This window comes from Notothenia rossii (genome assembly GCF_949606895.1).
Source record: "Notothenia rossii genome assembly, chromosome: 6".
Classification (NCBI taxonomy): domain Eukaryota; kingdom Metazoa; phylum Chordata; class Actinopteri; order Perciformes; family Nototheniidae; genus Notothenia; species Notothenia rossii.
In genome coordinates, this window is record NC_136909.1 from 14,908,960 (window position 1) to 14,921,222 (window position 12,263).

Sequence of the window (12,263 nt, forward strand, 5' to 3'; positions counted from 1 at the left end):
ATACATAAGACTTGAAGCAAGCTAACATCGTCTCTGTTTCCTTTGTCTTATATTTTCCCCATATTAGGTGAGTTCATCCGTGAGAAACGTTATATATGTAGACTGACTGTGTATAATATTAATGTGAATAGTGATAGTTGTTAGAGGTATTTTTGGAGGGTTTCTCTAGGTTCTGTAATTGTTGTAGCTGTGTATGCTAGCTTTGCGAGCGCCGTTAGCTATGCTAGCGCAGCTAGCTATGATAGTGTAGTTTAGCTCCAAGAAGGGGAGTTTGGGTGTTAATTTGGATATGTATGTTTGTACTGTGCATTTAAAAAGTGACATCTTGTTGTGTGTTAAATTGGATGTATGTTTGCAGTACGCGCATTGTTAGTGGTTGTTTTATATCAAGAATCCATGTTCTGTATTATACAGCGTGCTATGTGTACCATGTTGTTGGCGGGCATAATACATAAGACTTGAAGCAAGCTAACATCGTCTCTGTTTCCTTTGTCTTATATTTTCCCCATATTAGGGGCATAAGATTTGGAGGCGCTGCTGGGAGATTTGATTTGAGGACCATCCCTGAGTTGTTAGTGGAATCCTCTGATCAATCATCCCCTTAAACAACCCAGTCATCGGAGAAAGGAGCTTGGAAAGGCAGTCGAGGTCGTTTTCAGACAACGTTGGTAACCTGCATCCTGAAGTGTGAAAAGTCACCACTAGGGAGCAGCAAAAAAACCTAATTAAGTAAGATAAACCCTCATTTGCTATTTCTGCCCACTTCTCTGATACAATGGAGGCTGAATTGGAGAAGCTGCAGCTGGACATTACAGGTGCATTGTATACACTGACTGTAAAACAACTGATTAAAGTGTGCAATGAACTGGAGATTTCAGGACCGGATAATGTGCATGTGACTGGTAAATCTCGCAGTCAATTAATTTCTCATGTCACAGAGCATAATGAACGTGAAGAAATGGCCGAGCTAGAGGATGAAGGCATGTCCGAACTTCTTAATGTGCAGGATATCATAGACAAAGCCAAAATTACAACAAATGTACATGACAGTGTCAAAAGGGAAGATCTCCAGAAGGAGGTAGAGGCACTAAGGTTGTCATTACAAGAAAAAGAAAATGCAATGCATGACCTAATGAACACAAGCATGAACCACCCTGCCGGGTTCAGCCCCCCAGAAAGAAATCTGGCCCAAGTACTCCCCATTAGTTCTATGTGGCGCAAAGATCTTAAGATCGCAGGCCAAATAGGCGAGCCAGGACAAAAAGATAGGCTCACACTTTCTAGTCTGGCCAGACAAATTGAAAATGGCTTTAGTAAGGGCTACCCAGAGTCAGAGATCATTGATGCTGTAATCCGTGCCATCACACCAGGCCTGCAGTTACGGAGTTACCTTGAAGGGAAGGAAAACCTTACACTGCCTGCCCTTCGCCGAATTCTCAGGTCTCATTACCAGGAGAAAGGTGCCACAGAGTTATACAAACAACTCACCTCTGAGGTTCAGAGTAGTAAAGAAACGCCTCAAAACTTCCTGATTAGAACCATGGACATGAGACAGAAAATCCTGTTTGCTTCTCAAGAAGCCGAGTCAAACCTAAAATATGACCCAGCACTAGTCCAGAGTCTCTTCATGCATACTGTCCTGACTGGTCTACAGAATGACAATATTAAAAGTGACCTGCAGCCTCTCCTCATGCAGATAAGTACTTCGGATGAGCTGCTGCTGGAGAAAGTGAACATTGCGTACACCAATGAAAAAGAGAGACAGGATAAAAAGAAACTTGCTGCCCCATCACGAGTAACAAATGTGAATACAGTCAAGTCCACTGAAGTTCCGGTGGAAATGAAAAGCACCAGCCAGCAAAACACAGTTACTCTGCCCACTGATCTGCTGTCAGAAATCAAAGGAATGCGCTCTGACATGGTGCTGTTGCAAGCCCTGAGAGCTGAGGTCTCCCAAATCAGAAAAACGATCCAAACGGCCACATCTGCACCCCCACAGCATCCCTCACCAAGCAGAGAACCAGCTAATATTTCCGCCCCTTATCCTGTGTTTTCACCCCAACAACCCTCTCCCTATAGGGCTGAATTCAATGCCAACAGCGTGTACCACCAGCAGCCACCAGCAGCAGTGCAGGAGTACCGACCGGCATTCCACCCGGCACGAGTAAGAGAAACGGCTCAGTTTCAACAAGGGTATGCACCGCAGCGATACTACCCAGCACCACGCCCCCGACCTAGGTTTGTTTCCTGTACTCATGCAGGCGAAGAGTACTGTCAGCATTGCTTTAGGTGTGGAAGCAGTGAACATTTCAGAGCAGGTTGTAAGGCACAGAGGGTAGAGGGACCCACTAGGCGGAGCCCTTTAAACTAAGAGGGGTTGCTCCCATGGGACATGCAGCAACCGGCCACACAGATAAGTCCCAATCTTGTGCAAATTGCAATGAAGAGAAAAAGAGTAGGGAACTACAATACTGTTCAACTTGCAAAATTACACTGTATTGTTCTAAAGAATGTCAGGAGAACCATTGGCCTGCACACAAAAGGCATTGTAAGACATACACATGTTCAGGTATTAAGAAAGCGACACAGTCACATGACAAATCCAAGCACAAACAAAATATTGCAAAAGAAAAAACAGCTACTGTGAGAGAGTTAGTAGGGAAAAAGTGCCTCATCAGGTGTTTCCTACACGAACAGAAAACTCAGGCCCTCTGGGATACAGGCTCACAAATTTGTGCTATAGATGAGGTATGGAAAGAAAGCCATCTAACTGATGTACCGCTAAGAGATGTAGCAGAGCTAATTGACCCTATAGACTCTTTACAAATTGAAGCGGCCAATGGTACAGAAATGCCATATGTTGGTTGGCTTGAAGTGTCCTTTAAACTTACTGCAAGTGATACCGAGTTGCTAATACCCATGCTAGTGCTAAAAGGTAACCAACAGCAGTGTCCCATTATTGGCTTTAATGTCATTGAGCACCTTGTGATAGCCAGTCAGCCAGGCCAGAAAAGACATGGGGATAAAGAGAAGCTTGTACAGGCAGTAAAAATTGCCTTTCCTCATCTTCGAAAAAACAAAGCAAAAGCCTTTATTAATGCTGTGAGTGTAGGACAGACATGTGACTATAACGTAAGAACAGCAAATGAGAGAGTTAGTGTGCCTAAACGTAACTCCATTCAACTCGAGTGTCGAGTACAGGCTCCATTTTTCAAAGAGGATAAAACTCTGGTTTTTGAGCCAAATGAGAACCCACAATGGCCTGAAGGATTAGAGTTTTGTGATACTCTTGTGTCCGTGAAGGCAGATACAGTCCCAATAATTATTGTTAGTGTGCAAAACACAACAAATCATGACATTACGATGGCAGCAAGAACTATTATTGGAACTGTACAGTCAGTCAGATCAGTATATCCTGCAAACATATTTAAAACAGACCAAAAACCTGCTGCATCAATCCACCATGTCAACGCCCAGATCTCCAGTGAAAGCCCCCCTGTGCATGAGCAGTGGGATCCTCCTGTGGATTTGACTCACCTTGATGAACACCAGAGACAAATAGTCAGTCAGATGCTAAGAGAAGAATCAGACTCATTTTCCAAGTCTGATGACGACATAGGCTGTGTGGAAAACTTGCAAATGAAGATTTCACTACAAGATGCTGAGCCAGTGTCAAGAGCCTACCGCTCTGTTCCAAAACCCTTATACAAGGAGATGAAAGATTACTTACTGGACTTGATAGCACAAGGGTGGGTTGAAAAGTCCATGTCTTCCTACTCCTCTCCAATCGTCTGCGTAAGAAAAAAGGACGGAACTCTACGTTTATGTATTGACTCCAGGGAGCTCAACAGGAAAACCCACTCAGATCGCCCTCCCATCCCCAGAGTACAGGACATTATGGATAACCTGGGAGGAAACACACTCTTTTCACTGCTGGACCAGGGTAAGGCATACCACCAGGGTTTCATGGCCAAAGACAGTAGACACCTAACAGCCTTTGTGACCCCCTGGGGTCTTTATGAGTGGGTACGAATCCCGTTTGGACTCATGAATGCCCCTGCAGCATTCCAGCGCTGCATGGAAGAGTGCTTGGAGGGCTTAAGGGATGAAATATGTGTGCCATATCTTGATGATGTTCTTGTGTTTAGCAGGACATTTGAGGATCATATCAATGCTGTCAGAAGGGTGCTGCAATGGCTGAGGGAGCATGGGATAAAACTAAAGCCCAGAAAGTGTGACCTGTTTAAAACACAAGTACGTTACCTTGGAAGAATTGTGTCTGCTGAGGGAAATAGAGTGGACCCTGCCGATACTGCTGCAGTAACGGCCCTGAAAAACAAACACCCAGGAACTATCGGTGAGTTAAGAGCAATAATGGGACTATTAAGTTATTACAGGCAGTATATCAAAGATTTTTCACGTATTGCCTGTCCCTTGTATGACCTGCTTAAAGCACCTACAGAAACTGAAATGCTGAAAAAAACGAAAACAAAAAGAAACAGTAGAGGAGTTTCATCCAACACACCCATCAAATGGACTGACATGCATCAGTTAATATTGGAACAGTTGATAGACTGTCTCTCGCAGCCTCCTGTTCTAGGTTTCCCAGAGTTTTCACAGCCATTTGTCCTCCATACCGATGCTTCCAACCAGGGATTGGGGGCAGTATTGTACCAAAAGCAAAATGGAAAGCTTCGTGTGATTGCTTATGGTTCACGTACTTTAACAACAGCAGAGAAAAATTACAATCTACACTCAGGCAAATTAGAGTTTCTTGCCCTCAAATGGGCAATCACAGAAAAATTCCGTGATTACCTATACTATGCACCATTCTTCACCGTCTACAGTGACAATAACCCACTTACATATGTACTGTCCACTGGCAAACTGAATGCAACAGGTTGTCGATGGGTAGCAGAACTGGCAGACTTCCATTTCATAATTAAATACCGTCCTGGTAAGGAAAACATTGATGCTGACAGTCTTTCCAGAATGCCTTTGGACGTGGAAGTATTCATGGATGAGTGTACAGAGGAAATGTCATATGATGTGATTGGAGCAGCTACACAAGCAGTGGAGAACCAGGATGAATCCAGTGTGTCATGGTCCATGGGTGTCTCATTAAGTTGTGCAGCATTAACTGTAGACGCATCCATCATTCCATTGACAATAGGACAGATCAAACATGACCAAAGAAATGATCCCAATGTTGGAGCAGTGATTCAGTACAAGCTGGCAGAAAAGAAGCCATCAGGCTCAGAACTCAAACAACTCAGTTCACAAATCTTATGTCTGCTAAGAGAGTGGGACAAGTTGGAGATGAATGAGAGTGGAGTGTTGTACAGGAACACTTCAAACAGAACACAGCTTGTGCTTCCAGAAAAGCACAAAAGTACAGTATTAAAGGAGCTCCATGATGAAATGGGCCATCAAGGTGCAGACAGGACTACATCTTTGGTACGGGACTGGTTTTACTGGCCCTACATGCAACGAGAAATCGAAGATTATGTCATGAGGAGATGTGTGTGCCTCAAGCACAAGAAACCAAGCCGTCAGACAAGAGCGCCACTGACGAACATTGTCACCACTCAACCGTTTGAGCTTGTCTCAGTTGATTTCTTGCACCTTGACAAATGTAAGGGTGGTTATGAATATATTCTTGTAATTGTTGACCACTTTACACGTTTTGCCCAGGCCTACGCCACGACTTCCAAATCAGGAAAAACAGTTGCAGAAAAAATCTTTAACGACTATGTGCTGAGATTCGGCTTTCCGACAAGAATACACCATGATCAGGGTGGTGAATTTGAAAACCAATTGTTCACACAATTGAAAAAGTACTGTGGAGTTGCTGGGTCGAGAACCACTCCCTACCACCCACAAGGAAACGGACAGGTCGAGCGGTTTAACCGAACATTACTCCAGATGTTAAAGACCCTCACAGAGAGACAAAAGACTAACTGGAAAGACTCACTAAATAAACTGATTTACTCCTACAACTGTACTCGTAGTGATGTAACAGGTTTCTCACCCTTCAACCTGTTGTACGGACGCTCTCCACGGTTGCCAGTTGATATGCTGTTCGACTTGACCGTGGAGCAAGGGGACAGTAATCATCATCGTTACATGGAAAAGTGGAGGCAGGGCATGGAGAAGGCATACGAGATCACAAGAGAAAATGCTCACAAAGCTGCTATGAGAAGCAAGACACATTATGGCAGTAAGGTGAGAAGCTCAGTATTACAGCCTGGTGATCGTGTATTAATCAGGAACATGACACCTCGCAGTGGTCCTGGCAAACTGAGAAATCACTGGGAAGATGCTATTCACACAGTTGTGCGTCAAGTGAGTCAAGATATCCCTGTTTATGAACTCAGACCTGAGAGAGGGACAGGGAGATCAAGGGTTTTACATCGTAATCTTCTCCTCCCATGTGACAACCTGCCGCTGGAAACTCAAGTACAGCCACGTGCAAAGAGAAAGAGTGTGGAGAGAAATGAGGAAGCGGAGCAAACAGGGGAGGAGGAAGAGGATGATGAGTATTATCTAGCACCACTTAAGCAGCAATCAAATCCATGCCCACCTGAGACAGTGAATCCTGCGTGCACTAGTACACCTGTGGAGCTTGAATGCATACACTCTGAGGAAAACCTGTCAGCTGAGCCAGAGAAAGAACAAGAAATGGCACACGAAGTTGGGTACTTGCCGGAGGGGGAGGACAGCTACGTTGAGGACAGCTATGTTGAGGATCTACCTGTGGAGAATGACAGCTACGTTGAAAACAGCTGCGTTGAGGATCTACCTGTGGAGAATGACAGCTACGTTGAGGATCTACCTGTGGAGAATGCTGTCCCATCACCTGCTCAAAGTGACCCCAGTAGTAAGGAGCTTCAAGGGCATCGACGACAATGCAGACGACCAAAGGTCTTCACATATGATAGGCTTGGCTCACCAGCCTGCTACAACATAAAAGCACCACCTCTGCATACAAACTTAAAGGTGCCATGGACACACACTGTACCGCCATACCACTTTCAGCAGTACTATGGATATGAGGGTAGTGACATTGCACACCATTGAACTGAGTAAATGCACATACATTACACTCAAAGAACACATAAAAAGGAAAATGGACGGCAGAGGTCACATTCAAAGTGATTGTTGACATGAGATACATTTATGGGCTGTGCTTTCACACAATATATCGTTACATGACACTGTTACAGTCAATCATATCTCACTCACCTGTTTTAAAGGAGTGTAGTTCACTTGGACATGCTGCACAGGCAGAACTGTTAACAAGGTAGCAACGGACTATGTTGAAACTATGTGTGACAAAGGAGGTCAAAAACAAATGTATGAAAAGAGTTCCAGACTGTAACATTGCACTTTATAGGTAAATGTACTAAACATGTTTAGCCTGAAATAATGCATATTCGAGACCGTTTCTTCTGGCCACATATGCAGCAAGAAGTAGAGCACTCACACACACAACATACATTCAGGGACTGTAAAAAACAAAAACAAACGGAGAGCTTGTGAACATATGTTTGTCATACAATGATGGACTTTCTACTAAGCCAAGGGCTTAAATGTGTAAATTGAGTGTGTGCACTTTTGCCAGACTGAACAGTGAGCGTGGTATGTGTTTAATAAATGTTATAGATGTTGCTGACATGTAGGCATAATATTGTGGATTAGAATGTCGGGACGACATCTGTTTTGAAGGGGAGTGTGTAATAGATATAAGTCATGGTTGATGACCTTCCGGGTCTGTCCAGCAGAGGGCGCGTGTTGCTTGCCGCGGGTGCATAATACATAAGACTTGAAGCAAACTAACATCGTCTCTGTTTCCTTTGTCTTATATCTTCCCCATATTAGGTGAGTTCATCCGTGAGAAACGTTATATATGTAGACTGACTGTGTATAATATTAATGTGAATAGTGATAGTTGTTAGAGGTATTTTTGGAGGGTTTCTCTAGGTTCTGTAATTGTTGTAGCTGTGTATGCTAGCTTTGCGAGCGCCGTTAGCTATGCTAGCGCAGCTAGCTATGATAGTGTAGTTTAGCTCCAAGAAGGGGAGTTTGGGTGTTAATTTGGATATGTATGTTTGTACTGTGCATTTAAAAAGTGACATCTTGTGTGTTAAATTGGATGTATGTTTGCAGTATGCGCATTGTTAGTGGTTGTTTTATATCAAGAATCCATGTTCTGTATTATACAGCGTGCTATGTGTACCATGTTGTTGGCGGGCATAATACATAAGACTTGAAGCAAGCTAACATCGTCTCTGTTTCCTTTGTCTTATATTTTCCCCATATTAGGGGCATAACACATAATCCTGCTTTATCCGACCATTTCTTAGTAACTTTTGAAGTACTGTTACTAGACTACAAAGCATTAGTCAAAAGCTCCTGCAGCAGAAACCTATCTGTTAGTGCTATAGCCAAATTTAAGGAAGAGATTCCACCAATACTTAACTCGATAGCATGTCTGCATGTAATGGAGGAAACTTATACAAAATGTACACCTCCCCAAATTGATCATGTTGTTGATAGTGCTACAGATGCGCTGCGAATAAAATTAGACTCTGTTGCTCCTTTGAAAAAGAAGAAAATAAAACAACATAGATTAGCTCCATGGCATAATGCCGAAACCCGCAAAATAAAGCAAAAGTCGAGACAACTTGAAAGGATATGGCGTTCCACTAAACTTGAAGAATCTCGTTTAATTTGTCATATTACTCTCAATGAATATAAGAAAGCACTGCATAAAGCGAGAGCAGCCTACGCAAGATTTCTTTTCAGCACTGTAGCCAGGATGACAGAGAGCCACAGCTCGACTGAGCCTTCTATTCCCATAGCACTCAGTAGTAATGATTTTATGTGCTTTTTTAACGATAAAATTGTTACTCTTAAAAACAAAATCAATGACCTCTTGCCTTTGACCAGTATAGTATTATCAACAGCTCCCGGAAACGTAAGTTCTAATATTACACTAGATAGTAAACTAGAATGCTTTTCAGCCATAAACCTTGAACAATTAAATTCAATGATTCTCTCTTCTAAACCATCAACGTGTATCTTAGACCCGATTCCAACTAAGCTATTAAAAGAAGTTTTTCCATTAATTAGCACTTCTTTATTAAATATTATGAATATGTCTTTATTATCAGCCTATGTTCCACAATCATTCAAAGTAGCAGTGATAAAACCGCTTCTTAAAAAGCACAACCTCGATCCAGAGGTTTTAGCCAACTATAGACCTATTTCTAATCTTCCGTTCCTCTCAAAGATTCTTGAGAAAGCAGTCGCAAAACAGTTGTGTGATTACTTAAAAAACTATGATTTATTTGAAGATGTTCAGTCTGGCTTTAGAACACAACATAGCACAGAGACAGCTCTGGTTAAAGTCACAAATGACATTCTAATAGCCTCAGACAAGGGACTTGTCTCTATTCTTGTTTTGCTCGATCTTAGTGCTTTATTTGATACTATCGACCATGATATCCTATTGCAAAGACGAGAGCACTTAGTTGGCATACAGGGAACTGCTTTAGGCTGGTTTAGGTCCTATCTATCTGAACACTCTCAGTTTGTACGTGTCAACGATGAATCTTCCATGCAAACCAAAGTTAGCCATGGAGTGCCACAGGGCTCAGTGCTTGGACCTATTTTGTTCACACTATATATGCTTCCGTTAGGCAATATTATAAGTAATCATTCTGTAAACTTTCATTGTTATGCGGATGATACTCAACTATATTTATCAATCAAGCCTGATGAAATTAATCATCTAAATAAAATTCAAGACTGCCTCAAGGACTTAAAAACGTGGATGACCTTACATGTTTTGATGTTAAACACAACCTAAACTGAAGTTATTGTACTTGGCCCGAAGAATCTACGAAACAAATTATCTAAAGATATACTAACTATGGATGGCATTAATTTGGCCTCCAGTGAGACTGTAAGGAATCTTGGTGTTATATTTGATCAGGATTTATCCTTTAACACCCACATAAAATCAATTTCAAGGACCGCCTACTTCCATCTACGTAACATTGCAAAAGTCAGGCATATCTTGCCTCAAAACGATGCAGAGAAACTAGTCCATGCATTTGTTACTTCAAGGCTGGATTATTGTAACTCCTTATTATCAAGGTGTACCAAGAAGTCAGTCAAGTCGCTTCAGCTGATTCAAAATGCTGCAGCTCGTGTACTAACCAGAGTTAGGAAAAGGGACCACATTACTCCTGTTCTGGCTGCCTTACACTGGCTCCCTATAGAACACAGGATATAATTTAAAATTCTTCTTCTCGCCTACAAAGCCCTTAATGGGCAGGCGCCATCTTACATTAAAGAACTCATTATACCCTACTGTCCTACTAGGGCATTGCGTTCCAAGAATGCAGGGTTGTTGGTTGTTCCTAGAGTCTCTAAAAGTACAATGGGAGCCAGAGCCTTTTCTTATCAAGCTCCACATTTGTGGAATCAGCTTCCAGTTTGTGTTCGGGCGGCAGACACCCTATCCGTTTTTAAGAGTGCGCTTAAGACCTTCCTTTTTGATAAAGCTTATAGTTAGGGCTGATTAGATTCAGCCCCTAGTTTTGCTGATATAGGCTTAGTTTGTCGGGGGACATCTTACTTCTTCCTTCTCTCTGTCCATACCTGTGTACTCTCATATTCCGATTAACCCAGCTTCCCCAAATGTCTTTCTTTTTGGTGTCTATATATCCGGAGTCATGGATGATCCTGCGGTCCTGTGTCATGGATCGCGAGTCGTGGCTGTGGTCCTGGATCATAAGTCCTGGATGGATATCTTCGTGGATTCATCTTCCTATTATACACACATGCATTTCCAAACATTTGGACTACCTATGCTGCAAATGTATTATCTTTTCAATTTACACACGGCATCTATTGCACGTCTGTCCGTCCTGGGAGAGGGATCCCTCCTCTGTTGCTCTCCCTGAGGTTTCTCCCATTTTTCCCTTTAAACTGTGGGTTTTCTCTGGAAGTTTTTCCTTGTACGATGTGAGGTTCTAAGGACAGAGGGTGTCGTATTGTCATACTGATATTCTGTACAAACTGTGAAGTCCACTGAGACAAATGTAACATTTGTGATATTGGGCTATATAAATAAACATTGATTGATTGATTGATTGATTGATTGATTGATCATGTCCTCTGCTTTCAAACTACTTCAGACTGCCAAAATATTCACCAAATTGGATTTAAGAAATGCATATCACTTGGTTAGAATAAGGAAGGGGGATGAGTGGAAGACAGGATTCAAAACTCAGAGTGGTCACCATGAGTATCTTGTAATGCCTTTTGGACTGTGTAATGCACCGGCTGTGTTTCAGGGTTTTGAGAATGAGGTTTTGCGGGAGTTTTTGAATGTTTCTGTGTATCTCGATGACATTGTGATTTTCTCACCAGACATTAAGTCCCATGTTAACCATGTCCGTCAGGTTCTGCAGAATGTGCTTCAGAATCAATTATGTAGGCAGAAAAATGTGAATTGCATGCAGAAACTGTGTCTTTCTTAGGATACATAATATCTCCTAACCAGATACAAATGGATCCTGCCAAAGTCAGTTCAGTTTCCGATTGGCCAACACCAGACTCCAGGAAAAAGGTTCAGCAGTTCCTGGGGTTTGCAAACTTCTACAGGAAGTTTATTAGAAACTTCAGTTATGTTGCTCCTCCTCTGCATGTTCTCACATCTCCTAAGGTTCCCTTCAAGTGGACTCCCCAGGCTGAAGTCGCTTTCCAGCGCCTCTGGGAAAGGTTCACCACAGCTCCCTCACCATTCCGGATCCCCAGCGCCAGTTTGTGGTCGAGGTCGATGCTTCTGTAGCCGGTGCTACTGTTTTCTGGATTAGCTGTCAGATCATTTTTTCACGTGGCTGGACAGCCACTGCCTCTTTAAGACATGAAGAGATCTATGGATACATGTCAACACCCATATTGTTAGGATTATGTTTTAAACAGGACCCAGGCGCAGGCAATGACTGAAGATGTTTAAATGGTTTATTGTTCGGAGATTCAGGCAGGTTTGGAGACTATGGAGGCCCGGAGTGGAGGTAGGCAGTTCAGGCTGGACTGAGAACAAGGCAGGCAGGTATGGTGAAGGAAGAAGCAGGCAGGTTGGCTGGAAGCTCTGGTGGTCGATGGCTGAGGGATCGCACTGGAAGCATAAGGAGAAACTAATTACAAAAAGTACAGAATAACACGCAGACAGGATAACTGAATTG